The sequence below is a fragment of the Choloepus didactylus genome, chromosome 18, assembly GCF_015220235.1.
Source record: "Choloepus didactylus isolate mChoDid1 chromosome 18, mChoDid1.pri, whole genome shotgun sequence".
In the NCBI taxonomy this organism is placed as follows: Eukaryota; Metazoa; Chordata; class Mammalia; order Pilosa; family Megalonychidae; genus Choloepus; species Choloepus didactylus.
This window is the reverse complement of record NC_051324.1, coordinates 35,470,900-35,488,228: the sequence shown is the minus strand read 5'-3', so window position 1 is coordinate 35,488,228 and position 17,329 is coordinate 35,470,900. Positions and strand designations below refer to the sequence as shown.

The 17,329-nt window shown below is 39.0% G+C and overlaps 1 protein-coding gene and 1 pseudogene across 1 annotated transcript in view; one reads left to right on the top strand and one right to left on the bottom strand.

The window, feature by feature from the left end:
* Positions 1-17,329, top strand: part of BRIP1 (BRCA1 interacting protein C-terminal helicase 1) — a 385,619-nt gene that overhangs the window by 50,137 nt on the left and 318,153 nt on the right.
* LOC119513770 lies at positions 14,299-14,806 on the bottom strand (annotated as a pseudogene).

Sequence of the window (17,329 nt, the reverse complement as noted above, 5' to 3'; positions counted from 1 at the left end):
TCTCCCTCATATTTGAAGGACAGTTTTGCCAGATATAGGATTCTTGGTTGACGTTTTTTCTCTTTCAGTATGTTAAATATATCACACCACTTCCTTTTTCCCTCCATGGTTTCTACTAAGAAATCAGCGCATAGTCTTATCAAGCTACCTTTGTGTGTGATGGATTGCTTTCAGGATTCTCTCTTTGTCTTTGACGTTTGATAATCTGATTATTAAATGTCTTGGCATAGGTCTATTCAGATCTATTCTGTTTAGGGTACGCTGCACTTCTTGGATCTGTAATTTTATGTATTTCATAAGAGATGGGACATTTTCAGTGATTATTTCCTCTATTGTTGCTTCTGCCCCTTTTCCCTTCTCTTCTCCTTCTGGGACACCCTTGACATGTACATTCATGCTCTTAATGTCGTCATTCAATTCCCTGAGCTGTTGCTCGTATTTTTCCATTCTTTTCCCCATCTGTTCTGTTGTGTATAGGATTTCAGGTGTCTTGTTCTCCAGTTCCTGAGTGTTTTCTTCTGCCTCTTGAGATCTGCTGTTGTATGTCTCCATTGTGTTTTTCATCTCATGTTGTGCCTTTCATTTCCATAGAGTCTGCCAGTTGTTTTTTCAAACTTTCAATTTCTACCTCATGTTCACCCAGTGTTTTCTTTATATCCTTCATCTCTTTTGCAATATCTTCCCTGAACTCACTGATTTGGTGTTTTATTTGATTTAGTATAATTCTTTGAAAATCTTTGATTGTTTCATTAAACTGAAACAATATCTCAACTGTATCTTAATTGAGTTGTAAACTTATTACTTTGACTGGGCCATATCTTCATTTTTCCTAGTGTAGTTTGTAGTTTCTGTTGTCTAGGCATCTGGTTTCCTTGGTTACTGCAATCAGATTTTCCCAGACCAGAATGGGTTCTGATCTCAGAATGGGATTACATTCAGTTTCAAGTTTCCCTGAGGGTGTATCTTAGAATATTGACAGACTTTCCTGTGAGGTCTCTAGCTGCTGTGCTTTTCCTAACCTGCTCAGAGGTGGCTCATGTCAGCCTGTCGCTTCCAACTGGTGTAAGGAGATGTGGCCCCTTTAGTTTCTGTTTTGGCTATTTTCCCCCAGGCTTTGGGGTCTGAGTTCTGACAGGAAGGCTGGCTCTAGAGCTGAGCCCCACCTCCTTCCTCTTAGGGAAGATATACTCCCTAGGGAGTTATCTTCAGCATTGGATTGCTCCTTTGTCTCTCTGACTCTTATCTCCACCCCTGTCTGGGTCAGAGCGTCGCAAACTGAAAATGGCTGAGGCTCTCTCCACTGAGCCACTCAGGTTGAGAGAGAGAAAAAGGGAAAGAAAGGCCTCTTTCAGAGCCATTCCATGACCCCCCAGTTTCGCCCATCAGCCAGAGATAGCACCTGATCCTCTGGGCTTTCTTTCCCAGGACACAGGAGTTTTCTGGCTCTTTAAGGTCAGTTGTCAGTAAAAGCCTCTGTCTGCTTGTTAGGGGTTTGTTTGTGTTTGTAACTTGTATTCAGCAGTCCACATGTGTTAATTAAAACCCAGTTGGTGCTGGGCTGAGCTATATTTGCTTACTCCAGGACAGTTGGTTTCTCCCACAGTGCGGTTTTGCAGCTCAGCCTGCCATTGAGGGAGGGGCCTTCTGGCACGTTCCACAGTTTTTACTTACAGATTTTATGCTACTTAGTTTTATTTTACTTTCGGGGTTGTCATAGGGTTTATAATTGCAACTTTAACATATCACAGTTTACTCTCAAATAATATTTCACTTCATGAATAATGTATAAGAACCTTCTACCAATATACTTCCATTTCAACTTTCCCATATTGTATGCTGTTTTTTGTTATAGATTTTACTTGTACAGATGTTATAAACCTCACAATACTTTTTAAATGTGTAATTTTATTGAGATATATTCACACACCATACAGTCCATCCAAAGTATACAGTCAATGGCTTACATATTATCACATAGTTGTATACTCATCACCAGTCAATTTTAGAACATTTTCATTATTTTAAAAAAGGAAATAAAAATAAAAAGAAAACCTAAAACATCCCATACTCTTTATCCCCCCCATTATTGGCCCCTAATATCAGTGGATTGGTTACTGTTGATGAAAGAATATTAAGCTATTTCTGTGAACTCTAGTTTGCAACAGGTACATTTCTTCCTATATACCACTCTTATTATTTACTCCTTGTAATAGTGTCATATATTTGTTCTAGTTCATGAAAAACTTTTTTATATTTCTACAGTTAATTCCAGTTATCATTCACCATAAGATTCACTGTGTTATACATTCCCATGTTTTAACCTCCAGCTTTCCTTCTGATAATATACACGACTCTAATCTTCCCTGTTCCACCATATGCGGTCTGTTAATTGTACTCACAAAAATGGGCTACCATCTCCTCTATGCATTGCCAAACATTTAAGTTCGACCTTGTTAAAAATTCTGCACCTATTAAGCAGCTGCACCCCATTCTTTAGCTTCATTCTATCTCCTGGTAACTTACAGTCTAGATTTTATGTCTATGAGTTTACATATTATAATCAGTTCATGTAGTGAGATCATACAATATTTGTCCTTTGGTGTCTAACTTATTTCACTTAACATAATGTCCTCAAGGTGTATCCATGTTGTTGCATGCATCAGGACTTCATTCCTTCTTATTGCTGAATAATATTCCATTATAAGTATATACCACATTTTGTTATCTATTCATTGGTTGATGGACACTTGGGTTGTTTCTGTCTTTTGGGAATTGTGAGCAATGCCACTATGAACATCGGTGTGAAAGTGTGTTTGCATTCTTGCTTTTAGATCTTCTGGGTGTATTCCGAGTAGCAGGATTGCAGGTCCTAAGGCAACTCTATACTTAGCTTTCTGAGGAACAGCCAAAGTGTCTGCGACAGCACCTGTATCATTTCGCATTCCTACCAGCAGTGAATAAGTGTTGCTATTTCTCCACATCCTCCCCAACGTTTGTAGTTTTCTGTTTGTTTAGTAGTGGCCAGTTCTGTAGTGTGAAATATCTCATTGTTTTCATTTGCACTTCCCTAATAGCTAGTGAAGCTGAGCATCTTTTCATGTACTTTTTTGCCATTTATATTTCCTCTTTGGAAAAATGTTTATTTATGTCCTTTGTCCATTTTTAAGATGGGTTGTGTTTTTCTTGTTCAGTTGTAAGATTTCTTTATATATTCTGGCTATCATACCCTTATCAGATATGTGGTTTCCAAATATTTTCTCCCATCATGTCATCTGCCTTTTTACCCTTTTGACAAAGTCCTTTGAAGCAAAGAAGTACTCAGTTTTGAGGAGGTCCCATTTATCTTTTTCTTTTTCGTGGCTTGTGCTTTAGGTGTAACATCTAAGAAGCTTACCTCTTATCACTAGATCTTTTTTTATAAATTCAGTTTTATCGAGATATATTCACATACCATACAGTCATCCACAGTGTACAATCAGTTGTTCACAGTAGCATCATATAGTTGGACATTCATCACCAAATCAATTTGGAACTTTTTCCTTACTCCAAAAAAAAGAATAAACATAAAAGTGAAAAAGAAAACCTAAAGCATTCCATCCCCCCTGTATTAGTTAAGGTTCTCTAGTGAAACAATTAATGACAGATATCTATGAATATAAGATTTATAAAAGTGTCTCATGCAACTATGGGTATGCACGAGTCCAAATTCCGTAGGGCAGGCAGCAAACTGGCAACCCTAATGAAGATGTTCTCTGGAAATGAACTGGCAACTTCGACGAACTCCTCAGGAAACGAACTGGCAATTTCGACGAACATGTTTGATGGACTCCTCAAGAAACTACCTGGCAACTTTGATGAACTCCTCAGGAAATACTTCACTGGTCAGCCGAAGAAGAAGTGAAGGTTCTCTGTCTGTCTCACTTAAAAGTCTTTAACTGATTGATTGGATTAAATCCAGCCAACTGCATTCTCTCATTGTGGAAGACACGCCCTTCGTTGATGTCATCAGTCACAGCTGCAGCCAATTGATGATTTAATAAACTAGCCTGTTGGTTTATTAACCAGCCACAAATGTCCTTGCGGCAACGGTTAGGCCAGTGCTTGCTTGATCAGACAGCTGGGTACCATCACCTGGCCAAGTTGACACATGAGCCTAACCATCACACCCCCATCCCACCCTATTTTTCATTTAATTTTTGGTCCCATTTTTCCACTCATCTGTCCATACACTGGATAAATGGGGTGTGAGCCACAAGGTTTTCACAATCACACAGTCACACTGTTATCACTAGATCTTGAAGATGTTCCCCTACATTTTCTTCTGGGAGTTTTATGGTACTGTCTCTTATATTTAGGTCTTTGATTCAGTTTGAATTAATTTTTGAATAAGGTGTGAGATAGGGTTCCTGTTTCGTTTTTTTTGATAGGGACATCTAGTTCTCCCAACACCATTTATTGAAGACACGGTTTTGTCCCAGTTGAGTGGACTTGGGAGTCTTGTCGAAAATCAGTTGACCATACATCTGAGGGTCTATTTCTGATCTCTCAGTGTGATTCCATTGATCAGAATATCTGTCTTTATGCCAATACCAAGCTGTTTTGACCACTGTAGCTTTGTAATATGCTTTAAAGTAAGGTAGAGTGGTACCTCCCACTTCATTCTTCTTTTTCAAGATGTTTTTGGGTATTTGAGGCCCCTCACTCTTCAAAATAAATCTGATAATTGGCTTTTCCATATCTTCAAAGTTGGTTGTTGTAATTTTGATTGGTGTTGCATTGAATCTGTAGATCAGTTTGCGTAGAACCAATATCTTAACAACATTTAGCCTTCAATCTATGAACACAGACTATCTTTCCATTTTTTTAGGTCTTCTTAGACTTCTTATGACAGTGTTTTGTAGTTTTCTGTGTACGGATCCTTAACATCCTTTGTTAAGTTTATTCCAGGATAGTTGATTCTTTCAGTTGCTTTTGTGAATGGAGTACCTTTCTTAATTGCTTCCTGGTTACTCATTACTAGTATATAGAAACACGACTGATTTTTGGGGTGTTGACCTTGTATCCCACCACTTTGCTGAATTCATTTATTAGCTCAAATAGCTTTGTCGTTTTTTTTTTTTTTCCAGGATTTTCTAATTGTAGGATCATGTCATCTGCAAATAATGAGAGATTTACTTCTTTCTTTCCACTTTGGGTCCCTTTTATTTCTTTTCCTTGCCTAATTGCTCTACATAGAACTTCTAGCACAATGTTGAATAACAGCGGTGACAGTGAACATTTTTGTCTTGTTCCCAATCTTGGAGCGAAAGCTTTCAGTCTCTTGCTGTTGAGTATGATGTTAGGTGTGGGTTTTTCATATATGCTCTTTATCATATTGAGAAAGTTTCCTTTGATTCCTATGTCTTGAAGTGTTTTATATCAAGAAAGGATGCTAAATTTTTTTCAAATATTTTTCCACATCAATCGAGATGACCATGTTTTGGCCCTTTCTATTTGTTAATCAGGTGTATTACATTAACTGATTTTCTTGTGTTGAACCACACTTGTGTACCTGGGATAAAACCATTATGGTCATGGTATATAATTCTTTTAATGTCATGTTGGATTAAATTTGCAAGTAGTTTGTTACGGACTTTTGATTCTGTGTTCATTACAGAGATTGGTCTGTAATTTTCTTTGCTTATAGTATCTTTATCAGGTTTTCATATTAGGATTATGTTAGCTTTAATTTTGTTTTGGAAGCATTTTATAGGATTGGTATTAATTTTCTTGGAATGCTTGGTAAAAGTTGCTTGGGAAGCCATCTGGTCCTAGGCTTTTCTTTGTTTGGAGTTCTTTTTTTTTTTTTTTAAATGCAATTTTATTGAGATATATTCGTACACCATATAATTCATCCAGTGTCTAGCATCAGTGGCTTACAGTATCATTCATGTGGCTGTGCATTCGTTGCCATAATCAATTTTAGAACATTTTCATTACTCCAAAATAAAAAAAAAAATAAAAAAGAAAACCCAAAACATTCCATATGCGTTACTCCGCCCTATTATTTATATATTTTTTGTCTCTATTTTATTATTCGTCTGCCTGTACGCTGGATAAAGGGAGTGTCAGTCACAAGGTTTTCACAATCACATGGTCAGATGATAAAAGCTGTATAGTTATACAGTCATCATCAAGAATCAAGTCTACTGGATTGCAGTTCAACAAGATTCAGCTATTTCCTTCTAGCTATTCTAATGCACTAGAAACTAACAAGAAATATGTATATAATGCATAAAAACAACCTCCAGAATGACCTCTTGACTATTTGAAATCTGTTAGCCACTGAAACTTTGTTTCATTTCTTTTCCCCTTTCGGCAAGAAGGCATTCTCAATCCCATGATGCCAGGGCCAGGTTCATCCATGAGAGTCTTGTCTCATTAGCCAGGGAGACTTATACCCCTGGGAGTCATGTCTGTTGGGAGGTTTTTGATGACTGATTCAGTCTCTTGTGATTGATTTGCTGAGCTCTTCTATTTCTTCTCTAGTCAGTGTAGATTGTTCGTATGTTTCTAGGAAATTGTCCATTTCATCTAAGCTGTCTTGTTTGTTGGTATAGAGTTGTTCATAGAAACCTCTTATGATCTTTTTCATTTCTTAAGTTCCATAGTAATGACCCCACCCTCATTTCTGATTTTATTTATGTGTATCTTCTCTCTTTTTGACTTTGTCACTCTAACTAAGGGTTTGTTCATCTTATTGATCTTTTCACAGAACCAATTTTTGGTTTTATTGATTCTTTTTTCCTCTGTTTCATTTATTTCCTCTCAAATCTTTTTTATTTCTTTCCTTCTGCTTGCTTTGAAGGAAAATAAACAAATAGCATGCTGCTCAGGAGAACCTAAGATGGCGGCTAGGTGAGACAGGGCAAAAAAACACCTCCGTGAAAAATACTAGATAAAAGCCAGAAAGTGACCCAGAACATCAGTTCCAGCGATCCACCAAGGTCTGCTAAATCCATAGGGACTGTGCATTTGGTGAAACCAGGAGTCTGCATTCTGAAACCAGTGAGTAAGCCGGCGAAAAGTCCGGCAGCTGTGCTGTGGTGTGGGGAAACCATGGGTTGGCGTTTGGAGGCAGACTAGTTCTTTTTTTAAAAAAATAAAACAGAACCCGGGAGCGGCTGCAGATACGGCAGTGAGAACCATGCAGTGAAGCCCTGCAGTAGCAGGCTGTGGCCAACACCTCGATGTCTGGTGTGGAGGCTAGCCCTCCCCACACCTGCTCCTTATTGTCTCGGGGTCAGGGGGATAGAGGGGAGCCAAAAAGAGAAAGAAACTGTGCCCCTTGCAGACATCTCCCCGGCAGGCTGGAGACACTCCTGCCTGGGGACGGAGCCATAGCCCAGAGCTGCGCCAAGAGTGTTTCCTACAGTGCCATGCACATGCCACAGTATCAGCTGTGGACAGTGGCCTTTAGTGCACCCACAGCTAATTATCCCGGAGCTGGAAGGTGGAGCTGTGCGAAAAGGGGGAAATCAACACGCCCCATTCAACCATCTTTAAAGCAGGCTGGGAATGCCCCTGCATGGCCCAGTGGCCCAGGGCTTCCCTGGAGGCTGGCGTGCACTTGTGATGTGGCACAGCATTCCCTCAGCAGAGGTTCTGGAAGAGCACAGCTGGGAAGGGGGACCCGCTCGGAAATCCCAGGGACTCTATGCCAATACCAAGGACTTGTGGGTCAGTGGCAGAGACAATCTGTGGCAAGACTGAAATGAAGGTTTAGATTCTTGCAACAGCCTTAAATCTCTGGGAACACCTGGGAGGTTTGATTATTAAAGCTGCCCTGCCCCCTTAACCACCCAAACACACGCCCCACATTCAGGGCGGACAGCACCAAAAACACACCCAAACTTACTGCACTAATTAAACCCCACAAGAATCAGATCCCCACATACCACAAAGACAAAGTTGGGGAGAACTGACTTGAGGGGAATAGGTGACTTGTGGACGCCATCTGCTGGCTAGTTAGAGAAAGTATACATCACCAAGCTGTAGATATGAAAAATTAGATATCAGTATTATATCCAGAAAGAACCCTATCAAGTAAAGCAAATGCCTAGAGGCCAAAAACAACAGAAAATCTTAAAGCATATGATAAAACCAGACGATATGGAGAAACCAAACCCAAACACCCAAATCAAAAAATCAGAAGAGACACACATAGTACTTGGCACAATTAATCAAAGACCTAAAATAAAACAATGAGAGCATGGCACAGGACATAAAGGACATGAAGAAGAGCATGACACAGGATATAAAGGACATAAAGAAGACCCTAGAAGAGCATAAAGAAGAAATTACAAGAGTTAATAATAAAATAGAAGATCTTATGGAAACTAAAGAAACTGTTGGACAGATTAAAAAGACTCTGTATTCTCATAATACAAGATTAGAGGAAGTTTAATAACGACTTGGCGTCCTTGATGACCACAGAATGGAAAATGAAAGAACAAAAGAAAGAATGGGGAAAAAAATAAAAAAAATCGAAATGGATCTCAGGGATACAATAGATAAAATAAAGCGTCCAAATTTAAGACTTATTGGTGTCCCAGAAGGGGAAGTGAAAGGGTAAAGGTCTAGAAAGAGTATTCAAATAACTGTTGGGGAAAACTTCCCAAACCTTCTACACAATATAAAGACACAAAGCATAAATGCCCAGTGAACTTCAAATAGAATAAATCCAAAGAAATGCACTCCAAGACATATTCTGATCAGACTCTTAAATACTGAAGAGGAACAAGTTCTGAAAGCAGCAAGAGAAAAACAATTCACCACATACAAAGGAAACAACATAAGACTAATAGTGACTACTCAGCAGCCACCATGGAGGCGAGAAGGCAGTGGCATGACATATTTAAAATTCTGAGAGAGAAAAATTTCCAACCAAGTATACTTTATCCAGCAAAGCTCTCCTTCAAATTTGAGGGAGAGCTTAAATTTTTCACAGACAAGCACATGCTGAGAGATTTTGCTAATAAAAGATCTGCCCTACTTCAGATACTAAAGGGAACCCTACCGACAGAGAAACAAAGAAAGGAGAGAGAGATGTAGAAAAATTTAACAGACATATATAGAACATTACATCCCAGATCACCAGGACACACATTTTTCTCTCGTGATCGTGGATCTTTCTTCAGAATAGACCATATGCTGGGACATAAAGCCTCAATAAATTAAAAAAACAAAACAAAACAATTGAATATATTCAAAGCACATTCTCTGACCACAATGGAATGCAAATAGAAGTCAATAATTTTTGATTTGCAACGCCACTGTTTTTTCCTACAGGGTTTAAAATACATAAACTCTAATGACAAATCAGTGGCTTTGGACTCAATGTATAATATGTAATTTCTGACAAGAACTACATAAAGGTGGGGGAATGGAGAAGTATAGGAACATAGTTTATGTGTCCTATTGAAGTTAAGTTGGTATCAAAGAAAAAAAAGATTGTTATAGATTTAAGAGGTTAAATTTAAGCCCCCAGTAAACACGAAGAAATATCAGAGAATATGACCATAGAGATGAAAAATAGAGTATGGGTTATGAGAAGTGGAGGGAAGGGGCAATGGGGAGTTAAGAAATGAGTGTAGGGTTGCTGTTTGAGGTGAAGGGAAATTTCTAGTAATGGATGGTGGGAAGGTGATAGCATTACAGCATACTAAATGTGATTAATCCCACTAATGGAATGCTAGGGAGGGGTTGGAATGGGAACATTTAGGCTGTATGTATGTTTCCACAATTGAGAAAAAAAAAAGAAAATAAAAAGTTTAAATAGGCAATGACAATTAAATGCAAAGGATGATCCTGGATGGGATCTGAGGATGGAGGAGAGGAGGCTCAAAGGGACACAGTGGGGACATAAGAAAAAAAAAAAGAAAGAAAAAATACAGAATGTAAGCTTTGTATCAATGTTGAATTTCTTGAACTTCTTAGCTGAGTTTAATGGGAATGTATAAAAGAATGTTCTTGTTCATGGAAATTGTATATGTACATTATATTGTTTGTTCAAGGATGTGTGCAGCTTCCTCTCATGTTCAGAAGACAGAGCAACAGATGATGGATGATAGATAGGGAGGGAGGGACGGAGGGAAAGAAAGAAATGGTGGTATATGACAGGATGTTCAAGTTCGTGGATTGGGGTATCGGGGGAGGGGGGTCGGGGTGTGCTGGAATTCTGTGTATGGGTTTTGTATTGTTTTTGCAACTGTTCCTGTAAGTTTGAATTTATTTCAAAATAAAATTTAAAAAAAGAAAAAAAAATAGCGTGCTGCTATTTCTCGAATTTCTCTGGTAGTTCATTTTGGTCTTTGGTTTTATCTCTTTCTTTCTTTTTAATGTAGGCATTTAGGGCTATAAATTTCCCTCTCAGGCACTACGTTCACTGCATCCCATAAGTTTTGATGTGTTGTGTTCTCATTTTCATTCATCTTGAGATATTTTCTGATTTCTCTTGCGGTTTCTTCTTTGACTCACTGATTGTTTAAGGGTGTGTTGTTGCACCTCCCTATATTTGTGAATTTTCCCATTCTCTGATGGTTATTGATTTCTAGCTTCACTCCACTAAGATCAGAGAAAGTGCTTGGTACAGTGTTGCTGACAGGGCAGCGCAGGAATGAGATACAGACACAAAGTTAAGAATTAAGGGAGCAGGGGGCCCACGGCATCTCATGTTAAGTGGACAGTAATGCACCTTTGCTCCAGTTATTTATTTCAGAAGATCAGGGAGTATATGCTAAATGTCCTCAGGCTTGGGAGAGCCCACCAGGTACCTATGTTTACATCCTGTTGCATATCAGAAGGAACAATCTAGGTTTAGGACAATGGTAAACGTTGTCGTCATAGTCACACCACAGGCATCTTTACAGGGCGGGCCTGCACTCAGGCCTGCAGCCTAGCATTCCAAGCCACCACCCTAGATATGCCTCAGGCAACATGGAAGACTCAGTTTCCCACAGTATAATTTCAGTCTTTTTAAAATTTATTTAAGACCAATTTTGTGCCCCAGCATGTGATCTATCCTGGGGAATGTTCCATGAGTACTTGAGAAAAATGTATATCCTGCTGTTTTGGAGTGCAGTGTTCTTTATATGTCTGTTAGGTCTAGTTCAAGCCCTCAGTTTCCTTTTTGATCGTCTGTTTAAATGTTCTACCTATTAAAGAGAAAGGTGTGTTGAAGTCTCCTGCTACTATTTTAGAGACAGCTATTACTCCCTTCACTTTTTTTTTTTTTTAATTTTTATTGGGATTGTTCAGATACCATACAATTATCCAAAGATCCAAAGTGTACAATCAGTTGCCCCTGGTACCCTCATACAGCTGTGCATCCATCACCACACTTAATTTTTGTTCAATTTTTTAGAACCTTTTCATTATTCCAGACAAGAAATAAAGTGAAAGATGGAAAAACAACAACAACAAAAAAAACGAAACTCGAATCCTCCCATATCCCTAACCAACCACCCTCAGTTGTTGACTCGGAGTGTTGGTATAGTACATTTGTTACTGTTTATGAAAGAATGTTGAAATACTATAAACTGTAGTATATAGTTTGCAATAGGTATATATTTCTTCCCTATATGCCCCTCTATTATTAAGTTCTAGTTGTATTGTCATACATTTGTTCTGGTTCATGGAAGAGTTTTCTAATATTTGTACAGTTAATCATGGACATTGCCCACCATAGGATTCAGTTTTATATATTACCATCTTTTGATCTCCAACTTTCCTTCTGGTGACATATATGACTCTAAGCTTCCCGTTTCCACCTCATTCACATGCCATTCTGCACTGTTAGTTATTCTCTCATCTTGCTACCGACACCTCTGTTCATTTCCAAACATTTAAGTTCATCCTAGTTGAACATTCTGTTCATATTAAGCAACCACTCCCCATTCTTAAGCCTCATCCTATATCTTGGTACCTTATATTTCTTGTCTGTGAGTTTACATATTATAATTAGTTCTTATCAGTGAGACCCTGCAATATTTGTCCTTATGTGTCTGGCTTATTGCACTCAGTATATTGCCCTTGAGATTTTGACATCAACCCATTTTTTTTTTTTTTTTAAAGACGGTTTTGTTCACACCCTGTACATTCCATCCTAAGTAAACAATCGATGGTTCTCTGTATGGTCACATATTTATGTGTTCACCACCTTCACCACTGTCTATATAAGGACATCTACATTTCTTCCACAAGGCAGGAGGGAGCGTCAAAGAAGGTAGAGAGGGAAAAGAAAGAGGAAAAAAATGACAGCCAGGAAGTAGCAAAAGGAAAAGCAACCCCAAATCAAAGCAGGGTAAACAGTCAGACACCACCACCAGTGTCAAGTGTCCAACACGCCTTCCCTATCCCCCCCTCCTATCTGCATTTACCTTGGTATATCGCCTTTGTTACATTAAAGGAAGCGTAATACAATGATTCTGTTAGTTACAGTCTCTAGTTTACATTGATTGCATCCCTCCCCCAATGCCTCCCCATTTTTAACACCTTGCAAGGTTGACATTTGCTTGTTCTCCCTTGTAAAAGAACATATTTGTACATTTTATCACAATTGTTGAACACTCTAGATTTCACCAAGTTCACAGTCCCAGTCTTTATCTTTCCTCCTTTCTTCTGGTGTCTCACATGTTCCCAACATTCCTCTCTCAACCATATACAGAGCTATCTTTGTTCAGTGTACTTACATTGCTGTGCTACCATCTCCCAAAATTGTGTTCCAGACCACGCACTCCCGTCTTCTCCTATCACTCTGCAGTGTTCCCTTTAGTATTTCCTGTAGGGCAGGTGTCTTGTTCACAAAGTCTCTCATTGTCTGTTTGTCGGAAAATATTTTGAGGTCTCCCTCATATTTGAAGGACAGCTTTGCTGGATATAGGATTCGTGGTTGGCGGTTTTTCTCTTTCAGTATCTTAAATGTATCACACCACTTCCTTCTTGCCTCCATGGTTTCTGCTGAGAGATCTGCACATAGTCTTATTAAGCTTCCTTTGTATGTGATGCATTGCTTTTCTCTTGCTGCTTTCAGGATTTTCTCTTTGTCTGATATTTGATAATCTGATTATTAAGTGTCTTGGTGTAGGTCTATTCAGATCTATTCTGTTTGGGGTATGCTGTGCTTCTGGGATCTGTAATTTTATGTCTTTCATAAGAGATGGGAAATTTTCATTGATTATTTCCTCTATTATTGCCTCTGCCCCCTTTCCCTACTCTTCTCCTTCTGGGACACCAATGATATGTAGATTCTTGTACTTTGTTTCATCTTTAAGTTCCCGGAGATGTTGCTCATATTTTTTCATTCTTTTCTCCATCTGCTCCTTTGCGTGTAGGCTTTCAGGTGTTTTGTTCTCCAGTTCTTGAGTGTTTTCTTCTGCCTCTTGAGATCTGCTGTTTTATGTTTCCATTGTGTCTTTGTAGTTTCCTGTTTGTTTACTGGCAGCCATTCTTCTGGTATGAGTAGATACCCCATTGTGTTTTATGTTTTTTTTTTTAAATCTAAATTTCATATAATTTTCACATCACAAGGTATTTTGATTGTTTCAACAATCTAAAAAATATAAAATCCATCTTAATTCATAAGTTGCACAAAAATAGGTGGTAGGACAGGCCAGTTTACCTGATCCTTGTTCCAGTGCCAGGGAGTTTGCCATTCGTTACAGGAGATTTCTAGATTTTTCTAGCACTTGATTCTACTTATGATAAATAAATTTAGACAATAGTTAGCTTCCAACTGTATTATAGTCTCTTTATTCTTTTGCTAAAACTCTTCTAGAGTTAACTACTTATGTTTGTAGATGATGAAATGTATAAAGATCCACTTCAAATGCTAGCACTGCTATGAACATGGTCTCCTCCCTTCAACACAGAATTAAGACTCTTGGTTCTTGTCTTTAATATTCCAGTCCCAGAAGGAAGTTAACTGTAGATGCCATCTGAAGACAGTCTTATGCTGCATCGCAGTTATCTACAGTCAGGCTCTAGCTTCTCCAGGAACACTGCAGGATGAATTTAGTTTAAGTATATTAAACTAAGAGGCATTCTCTCAAATGAGTTTAAATACATTTTAATTTTTAGGCAACGTACATGACATGTTTTTCTTAAAAACAATGTCTCTGCTCCAAATAAGTTAAAGTCAAAATAAATGAAGAGTTCATAATGCCATCAGTCCATTTGTCTTAAGTCCTGGTATTGTGTGGATGAAAAGCTGCAGCCACTTATGATGACAGGTGATAGATCCAAGGATTTTCCAATTTGTTAACCTTTCTCCATTTCTAAACCATCCTTAAAGAAAATCATATATGGGGTCATACCGTCCTCATGGTAGTCCAGGAGAGCCACCATACCATCTGGATTCATGCTTTCTCCAATATAGATCTGGTAGTTCTTGAAATTAGCAAGGATGTGTTCTGCAGCCCCTGTCATAAAAGGTTTTATCTTTCTGGTCTCTGTTCTTCAAGTTTGCCTTTGATTGATTTCATGTAATCTTTGATGTACTTTTTGTAACTTCTTTTTTGAAGTTAGTTCCCTGCAAGTGATGGTTCATGACAGTATCAACACCAGTGACAACTGTACTTTCAGTACCTTCACCCTTGGGGCCTTCAGCTGAAGCATTTCCACCAATGAGCAAGTCATCAAAGCTACCCTCTGTCCTACTGACCATCTTCCCCTCCACCTTGAGGCACAGCTCGTCTGCGATCTCCCAGATCTTGAAAATGTCAGAGAATATCTCATTATGTCTGATGTGGTCCTGGTAGATGAACATGATGGCGGCTGGAGGGAGGTGGTGGTGGAACTGGCGTGGCAGGAGTCCGGAACTCGGAGCAAGCACAGAGCAGCCGGAGCAGCACCAACGGGGAGAGTGGGTGGAAAAGCTCCCATTGTGGTTTTGATTTGCATTTCCCTAATAGCTAGTGAAGATGACCATTGTTTCCTGAGTTTTTTAGCCATTTGTATTTCCTTTTCAGAAAAATGTCTTTTCATATCTTTTGCTCATTTTATAATTGGGCTGTTTGTATATTGTTATTGAGTTGAAGGATTTCTTTATATATGCTAGATAGCAGTCTCTCATCAGATATATGGTTTCCAAATATTTTTTCTCTTTGAGTTGGTTGCCTCTTCACCTTTCTGACAAAGTCCTTTGAGATACAAAAACATTTCTTTGAGGAGTTCCTATTTACTTGTTCTTTCGTTGCTTGTTGTTCTAGTTTGCTAATGCTGCAGAATGCAAAACACCAGAGATGGATTGGCTTTTATAAAAAGGGGGTTTATTTGGCTACACAGTTACAGTCTTAAGGCCATAAAGTGTCCAAGGTAACACATCAATAATCAGGTACCTTCACGGGAGGATGGCCAGTGGCGTCCGGAAAACCTCTGTTAGCTGGGAAGGCACATGGCTGGCATCTGCTCCAAAGTTCTGGTTTCAAAATGGCTCTCTCCCACGACGTTCCTCTCTAGCAAGCTTGCTCCTCTTCAAAATGTCACTCACAGCTGCACTCCATTTCCTCCCCCCGATTCAGCTCATTTTACTATAAGCTGCAAGAAGAAGCCAGGGTACCTCCTCCACATGTAGTCTGGAGATCTCCTCTGCTAAGTATTCCAGGTTGTCACTTTCAAATTCTTCCTTCCGTCTGACATGAGGATTCAATTTTGCCAAATTCTCTGCCACTTTAAAACGAGGATCACCTTTCTTCCAGTTTGCAATAACACATTCATCATTTCTGCTCAAGTCCTCGTCAGAAGTATCTTTAGAGTCCATATTTCCATAAACAGTCTCTTCAAAGCAGTTTTGGCCTTTCCTATCAAGTTCCTTACAATTCTTCCAGACTCTTCCCCTTATCCATTTAAAAAGCCATTCCAACATGTTTGGTATTTGCAGACTCAGCAGCAAAAGCACCCCACTTCTGGTACCAAAATCTGTTCTAGTTTGCTAATGCTGCGGAATGCAAAACACCAGAGATGGATTGGCTTTTATAAAAAGGGGGTTTATTTGGCTATACAGTTACAGTCTTAAGGCCATAAAGTGTCCAAGGTAAACATCAGTAATCAGGTACCTTCACTGGAGGATGGCAAATGGCGTCTGGAAAACCTCTGTTAGCTGGGAAGGCACGTGGCTGGTGTCTGCTCCAAAGTTCTGGTTTCAAAATGGCTTTCTCCCAGGACGTTCCTCTCTAGCAAGCTTGCTCCTCTTCAAAACGTCACTCACAGCTGCACTGTGTTCAGTCTCTTTGAGTCAGCATGTTTATATGGCTCCCCTGATCAAGGCCCACCCTGAATGGGCAGGGCCATGCCTCCATGGGAGTATCCCACCAGAATCACCACCCACAGCTGGGTGGCGCACATTCCAAGCAAATCTAATCAGCACCAAAAGTCTGTCCCACAAGACTACATCAAAGATAATGGCGTTTGGGGGACAAAATGCATTCAAACCGGCACACTTGTGCTTTGGGTTTAACATCTAAGCTACCTCATATTACTAGGTCTTGAAAATGTTTCCCAACCTTACCTTCTAGGAGTTTTATGGTACATGGTGTCTTTTATTGAGGTCTTTGATCCACTTTGAGTTAATTTTTGAATAGGTTGTGAAGTAGGGGCCCTCTTTAATTCTTTTGGTTGAGAATATCCAGTTCTCCCATTCCCATTTTGTTGAAGAGACTGTTCTGTCCCAGTTCTGTGGATTTGGGGGCCTTATTAAAAATAAGTATACCATAGATCTGGGGGTCTATTTCTGAACTCACGATTTGATTCCTTTGATCAATATGTCTCTGTTTCTGCCACTTCCGTGCTGTTTTGACTACTTTAAAGTCAGGAAGTGTGTCTTCCCACGTTATCCTTCTTTTTTAGAATGTTTTTGGTAATCGAGGCCCCTTTCCCTTCCAAATAAATATAACTCTGTTTTCCAAGTCTGCAAAGTGGGTTGTTGGAATTTTAATTGGAATTGCATTGAATCTGTACATCAGTTTGGATACAGTTGACATCTTAATGACGTTTAGTCTTCCTATCCATGAATATGGAATATCTTTCCACCTCTTTAGGTCCTCTTTGATTTCTTTTTGTAAAGTTTAGTAATTTTTGTGTAGAGGTCTTTTACATCCTAGGTTAAGTTTATTCCTAGTTACTGATTCTTTTAGTTGCTATTGTACATGGAATTTATTTCGTAATTGCCTCTTCAGTTAGGTCATTATTAGTGTGTGGGGATTTTAGTGACTTTTGCACATTTATCTTGTATCCCACCACTTTGCTGAATTTATTAGCTCAAGTAGCTTTGTTGCCAGTTTCTCAGGAGTTT